At 36.3% G+C, this 26,600-nt stretch overlaps 2 long non-coding RNA genes across 5 annotated transcripts in view; one reads left to right on the plus strand and one right to left on the minus strand.

Moving 5' to 3' along the window:
- The window catches only part of LOC143679334 (uncharacterized), a 43,498-nt gene extending 36,532 nt beyond the window's left edge, over positions 1-6,966 (plus strand). The window contains exon 4 of the long non-coding RNA XR_013173659.1: positions 6,880-6,966. This is a non-coding gene — a long non-coding RNA (uncharacterized LOC143679334). The remainder of the gene's footprint in view (positions 1-6,879) is intronic.
- Positions 1-26,600, minus strand: part of LOC143679336 (uncharacterized) — a 364,318-nt gene that overhangs the window by 249,712 nt on the left and 88,006 nt on the right. For all 4 annotated transcript variants that reach the window (XR_013173665.1, XR_013173664.1, XR_013173663.1 and 1 more), the window contains 2 exons: positions 25,666-25,759; positions 20,138-20,238 (listed from right to left, as the gene is read on the minus strand). This is a non-coding gene — a long non-coding RNA (uncharacterized LOC143679336). The remainder of the gene's footprint in view (positions 1-20,137; positions 20,239-25,665; positions 25,760-26,600) is intronic.

The raw sequence follows: 26,600 nt of genomic DNA on the forward strand, positions 1-26,600 counted from the left end.
ACCCAGGGAAATTTAACAACTCCCCTTTATCCCCTATTCATAGCACATCTCTCATAGCACATAACACATTATTTCACTTATTTATAAATCTGTTTCATTTGACATGCCATGATCCTCTGGAGGGCAAGGCCTTGTCTTAGAAAACTTGGTACTGGTACTCACCATGCATAAGAAAGAGTGGTGTGTCCTCAGTAATAAGTAAGAAATTTGCATTTGAATGTAAGAAATGAAAGAAAATAAAGCCAGGAATACCACCGATATTTTGTTTTGGGAAAATCAAGATGTGAGTTTTATTTTTTATTTATTTTATATGCTGTATGGCAGGGTCACATTTCATTATTTTTCCATGTGAGTATCCCATTATTATAGCACCATTTGTTGAACTTTTGGTTTGTTTGTTGTTTGTCTGTTTTCTGGGGGGAGTGCATGGACAGGGAATTGAACCTGGGTCTCCCACATGGCAGGCAAGAATTCTACCACTAAGCTACCCTTGCAGCCTCAAGATTAGCTTTTTAAACATGACATTTTCACTTAGTATTGCTATGGTTTTGTTGGCTAAAACTGAAAAGCCTATGTCTTTACATTCTGGCTATATAATTAGCTCTCAGCATGACACAGAATGAGTCAGTCAACCTCTCTATCCCTCAGTAGTAAAAATTATTCTAATTTACCTTAAAGAAAGGTTGGAAGAAACCAGCTATGAACCAAATTATAATATAAAAGTGCTATATAAAGATTAATGGGAAGGACTATGACTTGTAAAAAGTGATTATAATGAGATAAAATAATCCTGGATTCAACAGCAACCTATGTCAGCAATAAAGCAGCTATAGAAACAACTTCAAAGTTATCTCAATTACTATTTATCCTGACACAATTATTTCCAGGTCATAGTTGATATTTATTCTTGTAGCTCTTGAATATATTTCTGAAATTACTGCCATCTGATATGCTTTATAGTCTAATAATTAATTTATCATTAAGTTAAAGCGTATTCATTTTTAAATTCACAACTCTACAACAAGGCAATGATATAAGCTAAAGGAGTTATGATTATTTATTAAGTGTGGTATATTTTGAGAGTTTTTTTTTTTTTTTTTTTTAAAGGAAAGACAGAGAGAAAGAAGGAAGGAAGGAAGAAAGGGAAACATCTTTAAACATTTTCTTGTAATTTGTTTCTTTGTTTTTGTTACATGGGCTGGGGCCGGGAATCGAACCGAGGTCCTACGGCATAGCAGGCAAGCACTTTGCCCGCTGAGCCACCGCGGCCCCCCCTATTTTGAGAGTTTTAAAAGGGTCTCCGGGATGCAAGGGTCTAAAGGATTCCTTTTTCCTCAAGACCTCTTTTGTTTCCACAATTTTTAAAAAAAAATTTCAAGCTTATAGAAAAGCATAGTACAATAGACACCATATTGATTTCACCACATTTTAACATTTTCCACATGTGCTCTATGTTTTTCCACCCCCACACACATGAATATGTATATAGATACATACAAATTTTTTGCTGAACCACTTAAAAATTCACATATCATAACATTGACTGCTAAATTCTCCAGCTTGCATTTCTCCTAAGAAGCAGGAGGCAGGACATTAATCTACAAAGCCACAATATAATTATCACACTCAAGAAATAAAACATTGATACAACAATACCAGTTGATATGGTGCTTCTCAAATTATCTGTGGATATTAATCATTATTATGTCCAATCTATTATGAAATAATATTTTTTGTAAAAAATAAAAATGAATTATAAAAAAATGACTAAACTTCTATAAACCACAACAAAGGCAAATTATTATAGAATTTTCTAAATGTTTACTCTCAATTTCTGTATTTCTCTCTCTATGGACTAATACAAAACAATTAATTGATTGGAATTACTATAGGAACCACATTTTGCACAGCACTATTATAATACAGATTGAATATTCAAATGTCCCCAATTACTGCACCAATTATATTTATTCATTATCAATCCTGGATCTGATCAAGGATAATGCATTGCTTTTAGTTACCACATCTCTTTATTTACTTTAACCTAAGAAAGTTAACCTGCCTTTTTTTTTTTTTTTTTTACTTTTATGACATTGACCTTTTTAAGGAATCCAAGCCAGTAGATTTGTGTAATACCCCATAACGTATGTTTTTTTTTTTTTTTTGGTTGTTTCTCATGATTAATTTCACTTTCTCATGATTAATTTTACTTCTCACGATTAATTTAAACACTTTGGACCAGATTACTACAATAGGTAATGCTGGGCCCTTCTGGGTACATGGCATCAGGAGGCACATTCTGTCATTTTGTCCCATTATTGGTAATTTTAATGTAGTGTCTGCCACATTTCTGTCAGTTGATTCTTGTTACTCAGGGATTCCATATTTGTGAATTTATCTACTTACCCAAATTTATTTGTAAGCCCCAAATCCATACTCTCAGCACTTTCACAGTCATTATCAGACATATATGGTGTGGCAAAAAATTAGAATTGCCCAACACACACCTTCCCACATAAGGCTGGGACTCTCATAATGTAAATCATATTTTTAATGCCACATTTTTTGTATTTTAGTGCTTTGGGCGTTTTTGGTGTTTGATATGGCCTCCAAGTGCAGTGCTAAAGTGCTGTCTAGCATTCCTAAGTGTAAAATGGTTTGGAAGAGCTTTACTTTGTTGATAAGCTCTGTTTAGGCATGGGTAATATAATTGGCCATGATTCAATGTTAATGAATCAATAATTTTCGTGAAATAAGGTATTTTACAATAGAAACTTGCATGGAACAAGGTTATGTATTGACCCATTGATAAAAATGTTGTGACCAGGGCTTGCAGGAACCAAAACGTGTATTTTCCCTAAAAGCAATCTTCAGTATTTGCTATTTCAATGTTTACAGTGACTTGGAAGAATATAGCTATTACAAATAACATGAATTAGCTATATATAGCTTTTTAGTTTTGTAATTAATAAATAGTATAAGTGATACTTTGACATGGTATGAATACCTTGTTCCCTAACATTACACCCATTGGTTTTAGTAAGTATTTATGATATCTTCCTGAAATAATTGTAAATGTTAGGTGAAAAACAATGATTTTTAATTCTGTTACATTCTTCATTAGCTGGCATTCATCTATAAGGAAGAGCTTTACTTTGTTTATCCACCTCTTTATTTTTAGGGAAATATCTCTATGGATTTATAGATTATTTTATTCTATTTCACTTAATGTGTTAAAATACATTACCATCGTAATCCATTTTGAAGTTCAAATTATCTGAAATTTGGCCAGTTGGCATGTCTTCAGACCAGCTTCAATGCCCTCGTGACATCCCACAATAAATTTTTGGATATTAGTATTTCCTTGCTTACTGATATAACAAGACGTTCCAGAACCACCATGTACTTTCCCTGCCCAAGACGTAGATTAAATCATTTCTCCAATGAGCCCTGGTTCCTTTGAGTTGGGAACGACATTTAGAAACCAAGATCTTGGTGTTACAGATGCTCATTATTATTGAGTATTAGCCTTTTCAAATAGGTACAAAGGAACCTGCTATAATTTTATCCTCTCCCTACCATCGTAATCAGCACATAAGCAATAGCTTCAAATATGAAAAGATTTAGTGTTAACTCTATTAGAAAAATGTTGCTAGTGGGAATCTGTTGAAGTAAAATGTCATAAGCATTTAAACTTATATAACTAGTGCTATTGCCATACTTTTCAGGATGAAGTTCATTATGCATAAAGATGCTAAATCTTGGTTAAAATTTTTCAGAAGTGATAGTTTCATATTTTCCAAATCTCCCTAATAAGATCTCCTTCTTTTATTGCAATATTGATTGCATGTTGTTTCATTTATCTTATTGTAATAGCATACTCTGCCTCAAACTATGAATCTCTCTTCTCATCTCTGTGGTGACTGAATTTTAAATCCCCAGATCCAATACTTGGCTATTTGTGTTTTTTTGTTTTGTTTTGCTTTGTTTGCCTTGAAAAAAATTAATTTCTTACCTTCTCTAAGTCTCAGTTCCCTAAGTGAAAATAGGAATAATATGACCTCTTCATAGAACTGATGAAGAGATTGAACTTTTAACTGAATGACCTCATAAACTGCAACCATAAATCAGACAAAACCAAGAGAAATATCTAAAATCTAGGTATCTGTATTTTCAATATCCAGCAGCATTTGTGATCCTAAGAATGTAGGCATCAAGGACAACAGTTTTAATATAAGGCAGAACAAATATTTGCATATTTTAGAATTCCTTTCAAGAACTTTAGACTTATTTATGGAAAGATTTAAATTCTTAAGAGATTTTTTTAAATGAAAAATCAAATAAAGTGATCAACTTGGAAGCAATGGCAGATTACTATGCATATATCAGGGTAGCGGTCAAATTGGGAATTTATGTTACCTGACCACTGAATTCCTGAAATTGTAAAGCCCAGGACATAATTCCTATTAAAATGAGGAAAGGGATAGAGTACTAGATAGGGCAGCAAATAAAAATTCCACGTCATAGACACCAGGCCAAATTCTCAGGTAGTAGAAAACCTCAGTTATCAAAGCTAGTGATTTTTTTCACAGTAGTCAACATCTTTTAAAACGGTTAGATTTGGTATTAAATATGGACATATTTAAAAGTAAACATAGTAGAGACTTCTAGTTTCAGGTCCAACATGTTAAGAGCTTGGAATTCATCACTCCCATCCTTAGAACAAGAACAATCTTGTAAAACTGAAAATCAGTGACTTTTCCTGGACCCTTCAGAAAACTGAGGTTTCTGGGGAAACCACAATCCTGAATCTGAAAAGAGGAGCAAATCCAGAAATATAGCAGCAATCCAGCTCTGTTTACCAGGAGCAGAAGCTAGCTGAGTCATAAATCAGTAGAAATCTTTGAAGGGTAATTTTGACATATTGCTGGAGGCCATATGGACTAGAATGAGTATGAGAAACTCCCAGGGGTCACAGTCTTAGTGGAGCCCCACACCAGGTTCTCAACATGAAAAGTTGAGAAAGATTGCTTTGTGGCTCTGGCAGGGGAGGGGAAGAGAAATCATTGTGAAAACACCCCCAGGGTCTTCCCTATAACAAAGGGGAGAATCACTTTTCCAGAGCACAATTCTGAAATTTTATTCCATTCAGGGGAGAAAGGCATTTGTTCTAGTTTGCTAGCTGCCGAAATGCAATATACCAGAAATGGAATGGCTTTTAAAAAGGGGGAATTGAATGAGTTGCTAGTTTACAGTCCTAAGGTCAAGAAAATGTCCCAATTAAAACAGGCCTATAGCTATGTCCAATCAAAGGCATCCAGGGAAAGATACCTTGATTCAAGAAGGCCAATGAAGTTCAGGGTTTCTCAAGTGAGAAGGCACATGGCAGATACAATCAGGGCTTCTCTCTCAGCTGGAAGGGCACATGGCAAACACGGCATCATCTGCTAGCTTTCTCTCCTGGCTTCCAGTTTCATGAAGCTCCCAGGGAGGTCTTCCTTCTTCATCTCTAAAGGTCGCTGGCCGGTAGACTCTGCTTCATGGTGCCACTCTCTCTGAATCTCTCATTCTCTGAAATATTTCCTCTTTTATAGGACTTCAATAAACCAGTCAGGACCCACCCAAATGGATAGAGACATGTCGTCCCCTAATTCAGTTTAACAACCACTCTTGACTAAGTCACATCATCCAGGGAGATGATCCGATCACAGTTTCAAACATACATATTGAACAGAGACCATTCTACCTTTATGAAATGGGATTTTGGTTAAAACATGGATTTTCTAGGGGGCATATTTCCTTTCAAACCAGCACAGCATTCCTCCCCACTCCAGACCCCTTCCTCCTCCTAGTCTCCCTGAGATGTGAGGGGGGTGGGGGTAGTCAACAGGGGTCAGCTTGGGAAGACTGAAGCCAGGTGGGGAAGTAGAGACTCTTGGAGAAAGGTTTGTTAAGATCACAGACCCAAGATACAAGCCCGGTAAAAGATTAAGATTTCACGGAAAGATCATAGAATGCTATGCCATTCCAACACCTTACTGCCACACCTAGAGAAGTCCAAAATAATAGGAGGTTATAGCTGATACTGCTATAAGGCACATAGTCCATTTCAAGAGGAGACAGAAACAAGAGCAACAGGGGAATTTGAAGCTTCTGGTCCTTTAGCTACAGCAAGCATTTTATCCAGCCCAACTCTAAGCCAGATTAATAGAAATAGTCACACTAAACACCTATTTACCTCATTTACTACTATTCGATACAGTATGTCCAGCTTTTAACTAAAAATTATAAGGCATGCCAAAAGGCAAGAAAAAATACAGACTGAGGAGAGAAAGCAATGACCAGAATGAGATTCAGACATGAAGCAGATGTGTGTGTATGTGTGTGTGTGTTTTAATGATTTAAAAGAAATGGAAATCTCTGAATAGTCTTTTCACTGCGCAAAAATAAAATCCTTATGGTCATCAAAACGCTTACAGTTATCCGCAGAGATAACATGCAGAATTTAAACAATAGCTGAGAATGTAGCATATATTTAGTGGCTGGAAGCTGCTATTCCCACTATTATTACTATTGCTACAACTATCATTAATTTAACATCTTGAACTGGCATTTTTTTTATGCTTGATACTCTTCCCTCAAATATCTTCATGGACAGCTTCCTCATTCTGTTTGGGTATTTTCTCAAATGGTACCACAGAAACACGGCTTCCTTGACCAACCTTTCTCAATTAACCCTGCCCTTACTACCTCCATTGTTCTCCATGCCATCCCTTTACCCTGATTTACTTTTCTTCTTAGCACTTATCATCAAATAAAATATTATATATTTACATGTTTACTTTTTTATTCTTGATGCCCTCCCCCCATCCCCACTAGGAGGCTAGCTCAATGAAAACAAGGCTCTATCTCTGCTTGTTCACCACAGAACCTCCAATGTTTACAAAGTGCCTGTACATGATAGAGGTAAGCAACAGTGTTTTAAATAAGTAACATTTTAATAATGTATTAAATTTATGAGTGAATGCTGAGAGTAAATATAACAAGGAAAAAATAATTTTTCTCTATTTTTCAAGTAACAACTTCTGATGTGTGGGAAGAACTCTAGAAAGATGTAGAAAATCCCTTTCCACATTTTTTATTAAAACACTCTAGAAAACGATTTTAAAAGTGTTTTCCACATACTTCAATACATTCTTCTAGGATTTGATACAATCCTTCTTATGCCTTATTCATGAGTTAGGAGTGAGTTTGCACTATCCCGGAATCTATTCTCTTAATTTCCCTTTTCTGCTTCCCCAAACTATTCAAGTTACCCAGTTCTTGAGGTCCCACCTCTTAGGGTAGCAGCTCAGTTGCTTCAAACCAAATTTGCATTTAGCCTCCAGGTTCCGGATTAAGCATTTTACTTGGGATTTCTTTTGGCGTCATTATGCAGGAAACTTTAGAATTCATTAAGTTGCATAATTATAACTCTCCCATGTTTTCCTCCCAGAATATTCACAAGTATGTTTATGCTTCCTAGAAAGAGGAAATGGCATTTTAAAAATATTTGCTGTGGATGACAACTGTTTTAGAACTGTTAAATACTAATTTTCCTTCTGCTTTAGCTCTGAAGAGAGCATCTTTCCCACTCAGGTTCACTGTGAAATGGTTGACAGCAACTCACCCAAGGAATCTATGGTTTACTTTTCATTCAAAGAGGGATGAATAAGTAGAAAAATAAATGCATGAGACCTATGGAGAAAGAGAAATGCCTACTATGTATTATGTATACTAAGGGCTTCATGTATGCTTTAAGATATTAGAAAAGCTGAAACTCAGTTAGCAATATGAAAGATAAATAACTCCTACTGCTAAATTCTTCAGGATTTACAAAAGGATACAGAAGAACCTATGCTATGACTCCTGGAGACAGGAAGTTTATGAAGCTGTCAGGGAGGGAGTCAAGCAGACTGTTTAGGTATACTGTAGGACAGGATAAACACCAGAAGATAATGCAAATCCAGATAAGATTAGTAATTAGCTTCCATTCTCTACCTAGTTCTCTATTCCCAAAAGGCTCAGAAGGGGATGTGAGTTTGGATGGCAAGTAAATGATGTTTGATCACTTGCAACTATGTAGGGTCAGTTTTAATCAGTCTCAGTTTTATTATCTTTGTAACTTGGCCCATGTTTGTTTTGCTAAGATGCCAGAACGTGATACAGCAGAACTGGAATGGCTTTTAAAAAGGGGAATTTAAAAAGTTACATGTTTACAGTTCTAAGCATATAAAAATGTCCAAACTAAGGCATCCAGGGAAGAACACCTTAATTCAAGAAAGACCAATGCATCAGGAGCACCTCTGTCAGCCAGAAGGCATGCTGGTCTCTTGCTGGTTCTTTGCTCCTAGGCCTTGCTGCTTTCAGCCTGTTTTCTTGGGTACATAATGCTTTCAAACTGGCACAACCCAAAGGACTGTTTTTTGTTAAATTCATATAGGATCATCATATTTTAGTATTTGAATTCTGGGGCCAAACATTTTGCATTATTGCAGGGATTTTATGATGCATCTTTGGAACTAGCTTTTGTCCTCCTGTGAGTCCTTTCTAACTGCAAGCTTAGTTGGGAGAGAGGGTTGGTGTGAGAGAAATAGGGTGATCATCAAGGGGACTAATAAAAATGTTCAGAAAGGTACTCTAATAATCGGGAGCTCTACAGGACCAGTGCCTGACTCCCATACAGCAGACTGTGGTCTGATATCAGCCCTTTGCCTGGGCACTACAGAGACTAGAGAAGCACCGGCTTTACTGGCTGGGTGCAGAGCCAAAAGAAGCCTATTCTATTGGGATCAGTCTGCTCTCCCAGAGTTCTTCAGAAAAGAAGACCGAGATTATGAGTGTTCCCTAGGGACAGATGTGGGCCATGTAAGGGTAGCACTGGCATGGGCTCACCCTGCGTCCAGCCTAATAGTGCTGCCTGGAGATCTAAGGAGAATGGAGTAAAGGGATGCAGCAATAGGGATTATTGGTGGGTGTCAGGTGGCCTAGAAAGGAAACACAAGCGACCTCAGGGATGAGCTACATCCTTTCAGGAGAGAAGCCAACAGAGAACTTCTGAACTGAAGCATCATTAAACATACCAAAAGAAAAGAAAGACAGCGTGGGCAGTCTGCCAAAGCGAACGATTTAAATCACAAAACCAAGTGACATACTCCTTATCCTCTTCATCTTATCCCCATTTCAGCCCAGGCAGAGTGAAAGAGCAGCTAGTGAATATGGCTGGAGGCTCCCCACCCCTTCCATTATAGGTCTCCAGCCTAGCACAGACCCAAGTTAAGGGAGGGGAGGTTTAGTTTAGGAAATTTGGAGTTCTGATTATTTTAAAAGACTAAGACACTCCAACCATTTAATTGAGACTGTGACTTAAAGTGACTGCAGGGCTATGTCTTATCTAAGAGTCTGCATAATAATCAAGAGTTTTCATCCAGGGGCAGGAGAAGATTATCCGCATGAGTAATATATGGGAGACAGATAATAAAGGGGCCTTTTTACCAAAATCCACACATAATCTATGCCCAACATACTGGTCATACATATTTTATCTCATTTCTTCCCTGAAAATGAGATATGCAACTTATAAAGTTGAGCAAAGCCTCATGGGCAGCACAGCCTTGTGCTTGGTTTAATGCTCTTTTATTGCCATTTTGACATTCTTAATAATTTCGAAACAAGTGTGTCTCTCTGGATTTTCATTTTGCATGGCTTCTGGGGTACTGCCATATTCACTTTCTTGACCTGGATGCAAGTTATATGAATATCAAATTTTAATCATTTACTATATTGTACATATGCTTTATGCAATCTTCTCTGTGTGTTTTATTTTATACAATTTTAAAACTCAAAAGTAAATCCTTTTCTAGAGATAGATTTGCTCCCGAAAACAGGAAAAAGAAAATTAAAATTTCTGATTTATGTTTTCAATGAAATGCAAAGGCATGCTTCTATCAAGCATAAATAGAAGAACTAGAACCTAGATTTTTTAAGTTAAAAATTGAAATAAAATTTGCATTGGAAATACTAATTAGCAGATTCAGCACCGCAGAAAATGAAATTTTAAGTAAAGGATAATGTTGAGGTATAATCCTAGAATTCAGAATGAAGACACACAGAGGTGAGAAAAGATAATAGACTTGGAAGGTAAATGACAGAGATCCAGTTTACAAATGATCCAGAGGAGAACAAAAATGGATCGAAAACCAATTATAATAGAAAAAAAATCTTTCCAGAGTAGATAGAAAAAGTGAAAAATAAGGAGTCTCACTGTGTTCATGACAAATTTACTGAGCAATATGTTTCCTTTTATATTATTGTTTGAATTCTAGGAAGCTTTCTAAACTGAATAACAGGTAATTCTCCAAGGATTAATTTATAATCAGGGAGGGTTTGATTTTTGTCCTTTTCTTTCCAGAAAACAATAGAGAAATGTCTTTGAGTTTTGGCAGTGGAGAAAGGAGGAAGTGATGACGGAAAAACATGGGAACTGGTCAAGTTGGCATTCATGCATGAAGGCAGAATGGCATCTTCAGAGCGTCAAAGAGTCAGAAAATATACACAAATACTTCTATGGAAAAAATGACTTTAAAGATGTTCATTACACCTTTCAAAAATGAAAATGATCAAATTTAATACTTTAACATTGGGAAGTTGTGATAGAAAAGAACTAGTTATAAATGCTATGACCAGCAAGAGAAAAAAATTCAGAAGTCACTAAATATTATCAGGAGAAAGGTTGACAATGATTAGTCTAATTAATGTATAACTACGGTAACCAACATAGGATGCAAATGCAAAAAAAATTCTTTGAAAAATGAACCCTTTTTCTTAAACAACAGGGTTTTCAACTAGATTAGATTGATGAAAACTGAAAAAAGTAGGGAGGAAAAAGAAGGGGGCAAAAATACTAATTTTTCCATAAAATGCAGTTCAAAAGTATATTTTTGTTTTCACAGAACATTGCAAATACATATTTTAGAAATCCATGGAAATTGTTCATCTGGCACTAATCAAATTAAAATCAAATGCTCCATATTCCAAATTACTGCAAAAAAGTAAAGCATTTTCCATGTTAAAAGAAAATCACCAAATCGAAAAAGGTTGCCTTTAAAAGAGGTATGAAATAAGTGAACATAATCAAACCCAGAAAAACACTTTAAAATCAAGTATTAAAAAGTACATAATTCAAAATTAATCAAATGGTTCAAAGGAAAATACCCCTCCCCAACGAAGCCTTGGAATAGTCATAAATTCCTATTGTTTCAATGAGGAAATAAAACATAAAATACAGAGCTAAATAGAAAAATTTTTAAATAAGGGAGCTTGCAACCAAAACTATTATAGCAAGCCTAATCTGTTTGAGAAGTATGTATATATACTAAAATTCTAAATGAAGTAGTAGTAAACAGAGGAGTGACATATCAGCATGGCCCCAGATGCTCATTTCCTCTCCCTTTTGGTAATTTAGCAGAGAGCAGGCTCAAGAGACCTCACTTCGCTCAACGAAGGGTCAGACAGACCCAGCCACAGCATCCTGGGGGTCTCTCTTTCTAAGTAGGTCTTAGGACCAGGGAGCTTCCATTTTTACTTGGTCACCAAAATGCTCTCTGGTCCTCGCATAAATTGGTGGTGCATGACCAAGGTGGGTAGACCACAGAGCAGACCAGCTGTGTTACCCTAATCTGTGAGACAGAGAGATTTGGGGTATCTGGTTTTGCCCTACTCTTCTCTGCTTGCAAATTTCCTCTTATAAACCCTGTATAAAATCGACTCTGCTCTGCTTGTGATATTGTCCATGATCCCTTTGCTGAACGGGAGTAAAAGTCAACAATTTATTATGCAAAAAAAAAAAAAAAATTCATCTGAGGAACGAAACGTGGATTAAGTTTATGAAATTGATTGACCATCACATGCCACAGAAAAAGTGTAAATAAGAAAAATTGTATTATCCCTTTAATGGGATGACAAAAAGGCATTTGATAAAATATTATGCCCGTTATATTTTAAAACCTTTGAAAAGAACATGAAGGATGTGTTCAGAGTGTTTATTTCAAACTAATACCCAACATCATACTCAGTGGGAAAAAATGCTAAAGACATTTCCTTTCAAATCACTGACAAAGCAAACAAACCCATTAAGCAATTCAGAACGAAAGATATTTAAGAAATTCTGATCAATTTTATCATTTATGACCTCCCAAATAAGTAAAATGATAATAGAAAGGAAACATTTTTGCTAGCTGCAGAGGATTTGATTACAGCTCAAAAAAAAATCAGTTAAAAAAAGGAGTACTTTAGCAAAGTAAAACAGGAAAAGACACATATAAAAAGCATCAACTCCAATTCCATGTACCAAATTTAAGAATCCCATTTGAAATAGCAACCAAGAAATTAAATACGAATTATACCAATAGTGAGCAACCCATAGGGATAAAACTGTAAAATGTATTTTATGTTAGTATCTAAAAACTAGTATCCCTACTTTTCTTTTGTATTTTTTTTTAGTATCAAGAATCCAATCATTTTCATATTAATCTATTGGATTAATCAGAATATTGGGGAAATTACTTAAAATTCATCTGTAAAGAATGACCAAGTGAAAATATCTTTGAAATTTTTCAAAAGAAAATAACTAGCCAGACCAAATATTTAAGACAAATCATATCGTTATAGTAATTAAAACATTAGCCTACTTTCTACAGAAAAATGTATAGACTATTGGAACAGAGTAGGTAGAGAAATTATATTGTAGAGAAATTATATTACACATATGATAAAAGAGGTATCCTAAATCAAGGAATAATGGAAGGCTCAGTCCTTGAATGCCTTAGTACAGCTGGGGAGCAATTTGATGGAAAATGAAGAAAAAGGAGTTTTCACGAATATCCTCAGCTCATATAACAAAGTTAATTCCTCATGAATTAAAAAATTAAATATTAAAAAAATAGAGAAAATTGGTCTATCTATCCATTTTTTGGAGGGAGGCTAAGTTTCTAAGCACAAGCAAAAAAATCAAGAAAATAATAATATATTTAAGTCCTTTAAAATAAATTCTAGCTGTCATTTCTAGATTTAGGGTTTAATCTTTTACTTTATACATCTTTATTCAAAATATAATAAATAATTATAAAAAATGAAAATGAAAAGTTAAATAAAACATGGTGTTCAAATCTGTAGCAAATAGTACAAAGAGCTATCTTTACTAGTTTCACTACTGTTTCAATTTGCATTTCTTTGAAAACTACTGAGATACAACACTTTCCCACTTGCTCATTTAATAGTTGCAATTCTATCCAAGGATGCTACCTGTGTATGTTCTTTGAGCACATATCTATTAAAAGCTTGGTATTTTTCTATTGTTTTCACATTGGGGAAAATATTTTAAATAAATGAAACAAAACGAATAATTCTCATGATATTAACTACAAAAGCACAAAACTCCATTCGTTATCAAAGATTGAAAATCAAAGTTACTATGAAAAACGGTTACCTATTAAGTTAGCTAATACACACACACACACACACACACACACACACACACACACACATATACTCCCCCAAACTAGTTTGGATTAAAAACAGATTTCCTCACATACATATTTTGTAACCATGCGAATTAAAATCATAATTGGGAGAACAATTTGCCAATATTTGTGAATTTCCATAAAAATCTTAATGATAAGGAGCCCATATCCTAAAGACAAAAAACAGCGTCAAAATATGGAAAAGGCTATAAGAAAAAATCAGAACAAAATTGCCTGTACATCCAATAGCACAGCAGTGGGAAAGCAAATTATGGAACTGAGTGCTGCCATTAAAATGATGACTAAGCAAACGGTGTGACAGCATGGGAATGCCTCTTCTTCTATCACAGGAGAACACAAAAAGCAAACTATGAAATGGCGTGCATGGCAACAATAGAAACAAAAAGCAGAAAGAAAGGCACTAACTCCATAACCTAGGAGATCATTTTTAGACAACCACCAAAAAGCCATTCAGTTTCTTTAAGTCACTTACATGGTTTCTACTCCATAATTAAAAGTTTTCAGTTCACTGTTAATCAACACTGCAATCATCACTCAAATTAAGATGACTCTTAACCTGCCCAGCCTATGCCACTCCCCAACCCAGCTGGGGCCGGAACCTGGGGGCCAGCAGGGAGAAGGATTTCTTATCTCTGCTCCTCCTCTGATTGCTAATTTGGGCTTTGGGCTCCTCCGGCTGTTGGAATCCTCTCACCCTCCTATGTGATCCTCTCAGGCAGGATTTTAATCAGGTCTTTCTCTCCTGTGGTACCGCTATTATCCACGGGAAATGCTCACTCATCCCTTGCCCTGTAGGAATTGCAGTAACCAAAAGCTAAACTCTTATTTCGTCTGCCTCTCTCTGGGGATCGCGACTCAAGTAGAGAGAAGCCGCAGAGAACACACTGAGTGGGCTTGTGAAAGCCCATCTCCTTTCGACTTGACATAGAGGAGGCAGCAGTGCCCATTCCCTCCCTCGGAGGTAGGAGCCACCAAGGGACCCTTCTACCTGTCCACTCTTTTATATCCCCGAAATGCTCAAGAGCTGCAAGAGTTGTTGACAGGATTCTCAGAATATGGCTTTGAGAAGTCCTCTTAGTGTTCATGATATGCTTCAATTTTAACAAGCTGTGACCATGTAACGAAGACCACAGAGAAACCCAAGTCCCAAATGTTCACTGCTATTTTCCATTTATTTTCATGATTAAAAAATAAATTTATAAATTATTAAATAAAGGAAAGATAATGCAATCAGTCATCAAAAGTTCTAGAGCCCTCCTGACCCCTACTAATTATATGCTTGGTCAGTGTCCTTACTCCCTGAGCTTCTGCTTCCTCATCTGTAATCGAAATAATAAATATCAGTGATTCTATAGGATGTAGTAATAAACAGATAATTTATGTACTATAAATATTATATCAACATAATCTAGCCTTATTGTAACAATTGACTCATAAATAGAAATATTCCTATATATTCTATTTTCTTATTATTTGTGAGTGGCTTTGTTTTTCTAAGAGGTAAAATAACCAGTATTGAAGAAATCAGAAGTAAATCCCAAAGTCACAACTTATTCATTGAGACTTAACAGAATATCTACAAGCATAAAAAAAAAAACAAAACTGTTAACATTTGACAGAAAAGGACAACTTGTGAGAGATCTATTTTTTTTGCAACTGAAAATTAATAAAAATGAGACATGAAACATCTGGAAACAAAAGCATCTCAAAGCTTTTCTTTTAATGAGCACAAAAGACATATCGCTGGGGTTAGATGCTTAAAAAACTAGTGAAATGAGTTTAGTTTTGAAAGAAGCTTTTCGTTGAGATTTATTGCTTTTATTCAGAATCAGATGAAATTGTTTGCTTTAGATAGACAATGAAATTTCTTACTTAGGAGCAATTTCCCCATAAAGTTATTTTTATCAGTAGCAATTTATATCTAATGTTAGGACAGAAAGATAATAGACACACTTTCTTCTGGGTTTTCCTGAAGTGGTTTCCTCGACCCAGGCATCCTTGAATACCCAAAAAGTGCTGGAGAAGCTGATCTTAAAAGTCTGCGGGCTGCACCTCTGTTTCTTTTCCCCTCATTATTTCTTCTTCCCCTCGCTCCTCCCCAAATCTCAGTTCCCTAATAATCTCCCCTAGATATGCATTATGTTATGAGTTAAGGTATTTAGGTACTTCGTTCTTCCCTAAAGAAGGACCTCCTTTCTAAAGGAATCTTCAGTTTATTGAAGAGAGAAAATTTTTGAGCAGAGAACCCTTTTGCAGCACCTTGTCTCTATTCACATCTCATTCCTTTCCCTCTCCCCTCACCACAGGGGCCACCCTGCTAAGCAAATGACTTTACTTTGTTTAGCAGCCTTCCGTCACACAGCATCGCCCCTACCTTTCCTGTCTGCACTCCCATTTTCATAGCTGCAACTAAAGTCAAAACAGCATAACAAAAAGAATACTTTTATTTGGGTAGATTTATGAAAAGAAAATATTTAAAACCACTAACTGTATACCCCACAGATGACAGCATCTCCTTTACATTTTAAATATGGGGATATATATCTTCAGATAAATATATATAAAATAATTTAAAATGTGAGTTGCTACATTAAAAAAAAAAAAACCCAATAGTTTCAGTAAGGAAGCATGATAGTTCAAAAGGAATGAAGTTCTGATACCTGGTACAACGTGGATGAACTTTGAAGATAACATCTTGAGTGAAATAAGCCAGGCACAATTGGGCAAACATTATATGATTTCAATTATATAAAATGCGTAGTATATGCAAATCCATAGAAATGGAAGGTAGATTACAGATAACCAGGGCCATGGTGGAGGGAGGGAAACTTATTGCTTAATGAGTAAAGAATTTTTATTTGGGATGATGGAGAGATTTGGTAATGGCTGGTGGTGATGATAATACAACATTGCAAATGTAATTAATACCATTGGATTGTACAATGGAGAGTGGTGAAAATGGCAAGTTCTATGTTGTGCATGTATTAACATAGTAAAGATTAAAAATCAAAAGAACCTGGAAATGTTTACTGTGTATTCCACCAAACTATACAATTGCAATATTTTAAAAAGTCATTCAAAATTATCATTGCGTCTAGCAGATGAGGAGCCTCAGGGATGAAGTGGCTCATCCAAAGGACTCTGGCAAAATCAGACCCAACACCAGGTCTCTTCACTCCTGGTCCCTTGTGTGCACATGTTTGTTATGGTTCTTATCAGAACTGTCAATGGTTATTGGAAAATGTGTGTTGATATGATCAACCTGAGACCTTACTGGGGCCACTGTAACTCTCTTAAGGATCAAAAGAGACAAACAAGAGAACCTAAGAGGGTAAATATAATTTGCTTCCTGACCTCCTGCTGACCGTATATCTCCCATAACTTGTGATACCTGTCTCATTCCCTGTCCCATAATTCATCTCTTGGGTTTTTTGCCTTAGCTAGTCAACCCCACATTTTCCTCAAGTGGTAGCACCAACTTCTTCCCCCATCTTATTCACCTAATTGCTGGCTATGCACTATGGCCCTTCACCCACTATAGCCTCAGATTTTAACTAAGCCTGCAGACCTTGATTTCTGTATTTTGAAATTGCTCAAACGAAGTTACCTAATTTCCCCATGCAAAAGACAAACCTCAGCTTCCCAGCAGTGATGCCACTGCCATCCCTCTAGGTATGTCCCTTCTGGGAGTGTCTTGCCAACTGCTGCTGAAACTCCAAGTGTTGTCTCCTTATAGGGGTAGGGGCAGCTGTGCTAGTTGCCCACACATTGCCACTGTGTCCAGGAACTGAGATCACTCCCAGGGGTCACTAGGCAGGTAACTTTGGGTCACAGAGGGAGATGAATCTCCAGATCCTGAGAAGCAGCCCATGTCTCCCAAGGCAATCTGACCTTCCCTCCTGGAATGGGAGATGCTGCCTAATGCAGAACAGAGATGTGAAGAGCTAAGGTCTTGAGTAGACTGTAAGCACGACTCTGGCTTCTACACTTAGCAACTTCCATTCCTCCCTTTAATAGTCAGGGTTCTCCAGAGAAACAGAATCAATAGGAAAGAGCTGTAAATATGAGATTTATAAAGGTGTCTCACACAACTATGGGAATGGGAGAGTCCAAAATCTATAGGGTAGGATGTGAAACCAGCGGTTCCGATGAAGGGTCTGGAAGGACTCCACAGGAGAGGTTCACTGGCTGAAGAAGCAGTGAAAAAGCCTCTCTTCTTCCTTAAAAGTCTTCAACTGATTGGATTATCTCATTGGTGGGAGATGTGCCTTAGTTCATGCAGATATAATCAGTCATAGATGCAGTCAACTGACTGATGACTTAATACACCAGCCTTCTGGTTGATCAACCAGCTACAAAATGTCCTTGCCACAATGATCTGGTCAGTGCTTGTCTAACCAGACAACTGGGCATCATCATTTGACTAATGTGACATCAGAACCTATCATCACACTCCCCCACCCCCTCCATCTTCCACTATGCTTGGAGCCTAAGGCATAGTCTAACAGATGAGCATTAGAACTCACTGTGCAAAAGTTCTTCAGTAGGATGATGATATAAAATTGGTATTCAGGGATAGTAAATAGTCATTTTAAGTAAATATTGACCCATTTATGTCAGCTATGTTTTGATGTCCTTGTCCCTTTTCATTATTTACTTATATATTCAGAAACTTTGTACAAATGTATGAAATTGTATATTGAGCAAACAAAAAGCAATTAAACATAAAACTATAACTGCACTTAATTTATTTCTATGGAAAATACAAGAAATTAAATCTTAGGTGCTAGAATCCAACTGCCTGGATTCATATTCTAGTTATCCTCTTCTATCACTGTATAACCTTGGACAGGCTATTTAACATGCCTGCACTACATTGCTCTTATGTGCAAAGTAGAGGTAATAATAACACCCACTTCATACAATTGTTCTGAGTATTAAATAAATGGGCCCATAGAAGATGTTTAGCACACCGCTGATACATGTGAGCTCTTAATAAATGCATACTACATTTCTAAAAGAAGACAATATAGAAGAGTTTTTCAATGATTAAAAAGACTCTAAGCAAGCAATCCAAATGTTCTTTTCTTTGGGTAGATCTGAAAGAAATCATGCTGAATGAAAAACTTGAATCACAAAAGCTTACACACTGTATGATTTCATTTATATAACATTCTTGAAATGAAAAACATTATAAAGATAATGAATTGATTAATACTTGCTACAGGTTAGAGGAGGGAACAGGGAGGGAAGTGATGATGGCTGGTCAACTAGTCTGTATCTTCACTACGGTGGTGATATGAGCTGATACATGCGATAGAATTGCATGGGACCAAATACACGCTCTGTTACCCACACAAATGAGTGCATGTGAAGCTACTGAGAACTGAATTAGGGCTGTGGATGCTATCCATGTCAGTTACTGGGCTGTGTTTTTATATTTTTTATTTGTTTATTATATTTTAATTTGCAAGATGCTACCTTTGGGGGAAACTGGAAAATTGGGGGGGGGGGGGGGACACGGGATCTCTCTGTATTATTTCTTACCACTGCATATGAATCTACAATTATCTCATCATAAAACTTGAAAAAAATGAATGAAACTAAAATAATTTTCTGGGGCTCCTATAGGAAGTCATTCTGCCTTTGGACTCATAGTTATATCTCTGTTCAATATGGAGACCGGAGACAAATTTTCAAGTGAAAAAAAAATGAATTGGTAGCAATTCAATAGAATTCAATTTCAATAGAAAATTGAGTACAGGCAGAGTTTGATAAAGCCGTTGAAAATTCTTTTAAAATATAAAAGTTTAGAACTGATAGGCAAAATAGAATATTTTTGTCTGATTATCTTCTTTTTCTTGGAAAAGGATGATTTATTTGCAATCTAAAGATTCAATATAGTTGGTGCTGACTTTCAACCACCAAATCAAAAAATAGTTCATCCTGGACTCCTTGTAATTAAGGGGTGAAAGACCAAGCATGCCTGGAACTTTACACACATACACATTGGGAAACAAACGATGGGAGAGGGGCCAGAACTTAGGAGGACATGGAAGCAGGAAACAGATTTTGTTTTGGGGTGTCTTTCCTGCTCTTCCCACCTGGTTTACTTATGATGCCAGAAGTTTCTTCTTTGCTCCTCACTTCCCCCTGTTATTTACCAGATTCTAAGTCTGCACCATGTGAGTCATCAGGAAGGAAATGCTGACTGCTGAGGTTTACCCAAGAAGCACCCACCAGGCTGAATCAGCCTGTCCGAGGTCCTGCAAGCATTCTTTGTGCCTCAGTATTGTTGTTGGGCAACTGCTATTCCCTTGCTGCTGTGATGTTCTGTATTATTAAACCTTCACTGATTTATCTGTTGACTAGTTTCTCACCTCATCTAGGAAGCTTGCAGCATTCTCAGTATTTCCCGGGCCTCCCAGCAATCCTTCCTTTCATCAGTCACACACAGAGTGGCGTAGTGAGGTCATCTCTCAAACCGCCAACCTCACCCTGACAACAATGTATTATGCACAACACAATTGAAAAACAAAAGTCAGTTAAAAACTTACTGTGCTTAATGTCAACTTCCGGTTACTAGAATTCAAGGTGTCTCGTAGAGCAGGGGTTTTCAAACCGTCTGAGCTGAAGAACCAAGGGCAGGCTGATACATCTATAAAACACAATAAAAATAAATTATTAGGGAAATGGAAAGTAAAAAGATGAAAACATAAAAAAAAAATACACCCCCTACAATTTTATTCTTAAATTGACAGACATAAAATTACTCTGTCATTTTGTGATAGAATTTTGGAATCGTTTAACTCTGAGCTTTTGAACTCATCTCAGGATAAACGGCTTTCATGAGCCAGCAACTGGTCCCCTGAATACATCTGAAGTTGCACCAAACTATTCTGTCCTCTGCTCCTACTTCCTCATTTTCTTAATCCTCTGCTATGCTCAACTTTAGACCGTACTCCTCCACTTTCTTTTCTCTGTTGCTACTCTTGGCAAAAGAAAGCTATCAGAAAAGGACCCTGGGTTGGCTGACACACCTGTACGTCTCACTTAAAAGAGATGTAAGAGGAGGGCCTAATTCATAAAGTCTGACTTGACCTTTCCTTTCGAAATGGTTAAGAGGAGACTGAAAGGCAGGGATTAATCACCCTATCTTACAAATTGGGCCAACTTGTGAATAGTGGGACCAGACATTAAGCTCTGATTTTTTTCCAACACCTAAATGCTTTCTATGCTGCTTCTGTCTTCTACAGTAACATTCTAAGAAGATTATCATCCATACATATCATTCTGGTATGCAGTTTTCTGCATTTTCTAACATAAAGAGATTGATATTTGTTTATAGTTCCTTCCATACTATGTAATTATTCATTTATGCACTTATTTTTCTCCCCAAAGAGCATACTATCTTTGAAGGCAGGGATTTTATCTACTATTTTTTAATATTTTCCACAGCATCTGTCACAGGACATAAATCAACACTGAATAAATATATAATTAGAAAAATCATATTAGTTCTCTTATTGTGAATTGAAAGATGTATACATATAACAAATATTTTCAGAAAGAACTGAAATAGTATTGCAAAGCAAAAGGAGTATTTTAAATACAGAAATTAAAATATGAGAGCATAGTTTTAATTCTCTTCCATATTTCAAAGGTGTTTTAACATCTTGGGATCCAGCTTTTACTGCTTAGGCCAAGCATATGCAACTGACCAGAAGCCATGATTTTCATTTTCCTTAAATTGGACCATGGCAGTTGCTTAGAAATGACCTCAGAGGACCCTGGAGGCAGGGCTAAATTTTTCCCTGTGGCCAATAACAGGAATGCCTCAGCTATTAGACCAACCCCAAGAAGCAACCAGTGACCCAACCTGGATGGTTTTCCAATGTACACTGCCATCTTGGACTTGCTTCTCAGTTAAAATCCCTACAGTTGCTTTAAAAGCTTATTACTTTTTATTTTGCCAAAGCCTCTTTAAACATTGCCTATGTGCACTGAAGCTTTTTCAAACAAATCGTAGCTTTTGATATCTTTAAAGCAGCTGTGAGGACTTTACATTTTCACAAAGGGAATAAAAGATAGAGGCTGCAAAGAGTTGCTTATGGGAGTCTTTGTACTTAGAAATGAAATGTCTTAATAAGCTTGTTCATGTAAATAAAATAATATGGAATGATAAAAATCATGAAAAATAACTTCCTATTTTCACCCATGTAATTGTATACTCTGTCTACTCCTAAGAAGAAAAATTAAAATGAATAAGAATAATTCCTTAAAATCTCACTCTAGAAAATTGTCCTTGTATACCCAATTTTCTAGACACAATTTTAAAGTATTGGGTTGATATATAATTATATAATTCCTGAAAGGTTTCCTAGTTTTCTGCCTGAATTTAAAGTGCCAAGTGGCAATATACATTAAAAACAACAAATATGATTGTTGAAAACTATGATGAACCTATCACTTTGTGACAGCAATCCCTGCATTCATAGTCTGAGTCCTGAGTAATCAAACTGAACATATATTACTAAGAAAAACATGCTATTTTTGCTAGGTATTTAATTGTACTTCTAGCAGTAATACGGCATATCTGAGAAAAAAAATCCAATATCTGTTTTTCAAGAATACATCTTTATTTTAATTTTGGAAAGAGAAAGAAATAATCCTTATTATTAAGGCAATCATATGTCATTTAACCAATACACATATGTTGCAGCAATATGTGACCATATTATTTTATGTTCTTGGTGGGGATGGAAAACTCCTCATAGCATGAAATGTATGTTCTGGAAGAATAAAACGTTTGAATTGATACCAAAATATAAGAAATATGAGCCCCAAATGATGCTCACTGACCATATAATGATTAGTTTCCCCCTTCATTTATTTATTCTAGATGTATTTTAACTCCTTCCTAAAGATAATTGCAAAATTATCTTATTTTGACATCGTCTTACTATGAGGAATTAGATTTCCTATGGCTACGTGTATACACAATGAATTCTCATGAGCTTTTGCCAAATGGGTGGATGGATGGACAATCACTTGAATAAAAATAAATCTAAGTAGAATATTAAAGTAACTTGCCTACTTCTTGAGATCTCTTAATGTTTTCAACATGATGATTTATGCACAGTAGGTTGTAAATAAGGGCTTAATGGAGATAATACGGTTAACATTCACTATCCATCAAAAGAAGAAAAAGAATTGGCATTTGTCAATTTTATTCTTTTTTTACTGAGTTATCAAATTAGTTCAGTTCCAATGCATTCTTCATTTCCCAGATTACGAGTACCTACTCAATTAGAATGATTTTTGATTTCTTTCATAGGTTCTCATAAATATCACCTCCATAATACAGTAAGTCTGCTTTTCCCTCTTCATTTTACTTACTATATTTTGAATAAAGATGTATAAAGTAAAAGATAAAACCCTAAATCTCTCTAAGATTCTAGAAACGACAGCTTCATAAAAGAGGAGTAAACTGGTTTGAGTTTGAACACAGACAGAGGGAAGCGCTGACAAGCGTCAGTCCTGGGATCGGACTGAGTCTGAGTCCCAGCTAGTCTACATTTTAGCTTTGTTTCCAAGAGTGAGTAACTTGTCTGTGCCTCAATCTTCTCATAGGCAAGATGTGGATTATAATGGTATCTACCCCATAAGGTTATTAGGAGAGTTAAATAAGAAAAAACATGTAAAATTCCTGGTATATAGTAAGTATTTGACAAATATTACCTATTATTACCACTAAAGATAATCATCCATGGTCTTTTTCTGGGAACTATATATATATATTTGACCAAAAGTTTATATAATGCATATATGAACTTTTTAAATACACACACACACACACACATATATATATATGTATATACACACATCCAATCAACATTTTATTTGTGAATTACATACTTTTTCTTTCTAGATTTAATGCACATAATAATCTTACTTGGTCTAGCATTATCATAGGAATGTTTGAGAGGAGCAATGGTGGAGAAAAATTATACATAATGGTGATCACTCCCCTTTAAAAAAAAAGGAGTCATTTATTCCAGATGGCAAGAAGCTGGCATAGATGCCCTTTCATTTGCTCTTATTTTCCCTTCTTGTCACCTTCCACCCTATTTTTAATATCTCCCCTTCCTGTAGGCACTTAGTGCCCTTGTGCTCCTTCAATATAAAACAATGCAATTAAAAACTAATCATCACTAAAATATTAAAGGTATGTCACATTTCCCATGGTAGGTTTGCATTTTAAAGGAGGATTTCCTGAACTAGTCATGCTTCACATATTGGGTTAGTCTCCAACAGTGAAATTTCAGTCACCATTATGTCAACTGCATAATGGAGAGAGAGAATCTTTAGAGTATATGGGGGTAAAGTCACATTCTGCAAAAGGCAAGGGAAGTGGACCTGAAAATGATGGCCTGGTAAGCCTAATATCAACAGTAAAATAATAAACCAGGTCCAGTGAGATGAAGTTTGTCAAAATCTGGCAGATGATGGAATCACAAGCAATAAGCAGCAAGGTTTTATAAAGAGCAAATCATGCCCGACACAATCAATAGCTCTTTCAAACAGAATGACAAAATTAGAGGATGAAGGGAATCAGGTAAATTTGCCTCTTGCACGATCACAATGCATTTAAAATGATCCCTGTAAATTTTAAATTCAACTGTAGATGAAACTGATTCAGCTATGAATGCTTTCCAAAAAGGCCTGAAAAAAAGAGAGAGAGAAATGTCATAGATAATGACAATGTAGGCCGTGGGTGGGATGCTAGAGTTAAAAAATCTAATTTGCTGCATTTCCTACACCGACAAAAGGGGAGAAGCATACCAGAATTGTATATAACACCCTTAGTGAGTAATGCATTTCACAGAACACAATTAGGGAGATGTAAAAGGCACAATGGATAACCTAAAAGGATCCTAGGTGAGGTCCCTATAATGACTATCTCTTGACTAAAATAAAGCAAACTGAGCTAAGCAAAGAGCCTTTGGGACCAAGATCCAGAAATTGTGGGTTGTGGCTTCTTTCCACCTTCTCTAAGTGCTTTTTTCCCTAGTTAATTTATTTAACTGGCAGGAATTCACCAGCAAACCACAACTTCAGGATTGAATGTGATATGGTGGGAGCCCAGTGACACTGCTGAGTCCTTGGTTCTTTGACCCGTAATTGATAGTACAAGTCCATAGATACCTTCTCAACTTTGTACCACATGTTCTTAGCTATAATCTTAATCACAGTTTTCATTCAGAGGGGCTGTCCTGGCCCATAGTCTGGCCAAGGATATGAATAAATAAATAACTTCAGTGGAGTGGAATAAGAGTAATGATAGAAGTATGCCGAGATTTCTAGGGCACCTCAAATAAATGAATAAGAGATGGCTGTAGGAATTGGGTAGACATTTGGACTGGGCCTTGAAGGCCAGCCATAGAAGAGGTAGGAATTAGGGTGAGGCCACAAAAAGGAACAGTAGATGGGATATGGACATAATGAGAAGAGTAGTGCCTATTCAGTCTAGCTCGGAACACTGCAAGGCAGAGTAAATGGGATGGCCTACATGACAGCATTTTGTAAAGCATTACAAATTAGAAAAGATTTTAATTATGCTATGAGTGGTTAAAAATTGCTTTGAAATAAAATTACCCGGGATAAAAGCCAGGTGATGCACATTGTGATGTTTAAGCCTAATGGCCTAACTTCCGCCGAAACATAAAAGCATAAGCGTTACTAAGCTTTACACACATCAATAACCTTGCTTCTAAACCACGAGTAGGGTAGGGAGATGCCACATGCAGAGTAGAGCCTGAGTTTTTTTGTGTTACGGGTACACGTACTCCAAAACAGAGCGTGACTCACGCGTGTGGGATATGAACCCTCCTACAGATCAGCATGGATTCACAGGCAGCAGCTGCCGCTTGCCTCCTCTGCAGTTACTTTCCCATCAAACGAGCTTAAAAGCTTCGAATCATCTTGGACTCCTTTCTTCTGTGCTAGTGATTTCATGGTAATTGATCATGTTTCCTGTGTTCATCTTTTTCATTTCTTTTCAAGCTAGCACCAAAAAGCTCACCTTCTCCTATGGACAACGAAAAAGGTTCCCTACTTGGAATCTTCCATCAGGCTCTCTCCCTCCTCCATTCCATCTTCAGTTCCAAGTACCAGGACTGTCAAAGAAAAATACAGGTTTTTTTCTCTGCTTCACTCTCATTCAGAATTCATCAGTATCTCCCCCATTTTCTACATCATTGATTCTCAAACTTCATTCAAATGAAAACCACATCAGATACTTATTTAAAATGCACATTCCACAATGTTCCTTCCACCCTTCTAGGTAAGTCTTTTAACAAACATCCCCAAATGATTCCTTTATGCGTAGTTTGAAAGGCAATGTTCTACAACTTAAATCCAAACTCTTTTATTTGGGATTAATTTTATTGCTGTTTTGAGGTCAGCTCTGTAACAGAGCAACTCTTCTTTGGATCTAAGGCTGATATCAAGTGTCTTTTTAGAGTCATTTAAATATAATCACTGTATTTAGGCATGACTATTAAAAATAGGAATATACTATTAATTTATTTGTATGTATAATAAAAATTATATAAATAAAGTTCTAGCTGAGATGCCTTTCTGCTCCCCGAGGGGCCACCAACTGGTGCAAGGATACCTGCTAAGAGTTCTCACTTAAAAATAAGGATGTTAAATGCCATATGAACATATTCAAAGGAAGCTTGATTCATGGTCCTAAAACTGCATGGTTCAAATAAATTTCTAAAGAGTTACTTTTCCTGTCATGAAGGGAGGGTTTTCTTCCTGAGGAGAGTTAACTCATGAGATAATCACTACTCTTTCTCCTTTCCTCCATAGAGTGGCATTGGGAGTGATGGGACATTTCATTTATTCTCCCATGCTGATGCCTCATCCATCCACACACCCCTCAGCCTCTACAATCTGCAGGCTGGCACCTGACTTCTGTCAGAAAGTGATAATGTGATTAAACAGAAGGAA

Source organism: Tamandua tetradactyla, chromosome 4 (genome assembly GCF_023851605.1).
Source record: "Tamandua tetradactyla isolate mTamTet1 chromosome 4, mTamTet1.pri, whole genome shotgun sequence".
In the NCBI taxonomy this organism is placed as follows: Eukaryota; Metazoa; Chordata; class Mammalia; order Pilosa; family Myrmecophagidae; genus Tamandua; species Tamandua tetradactyla.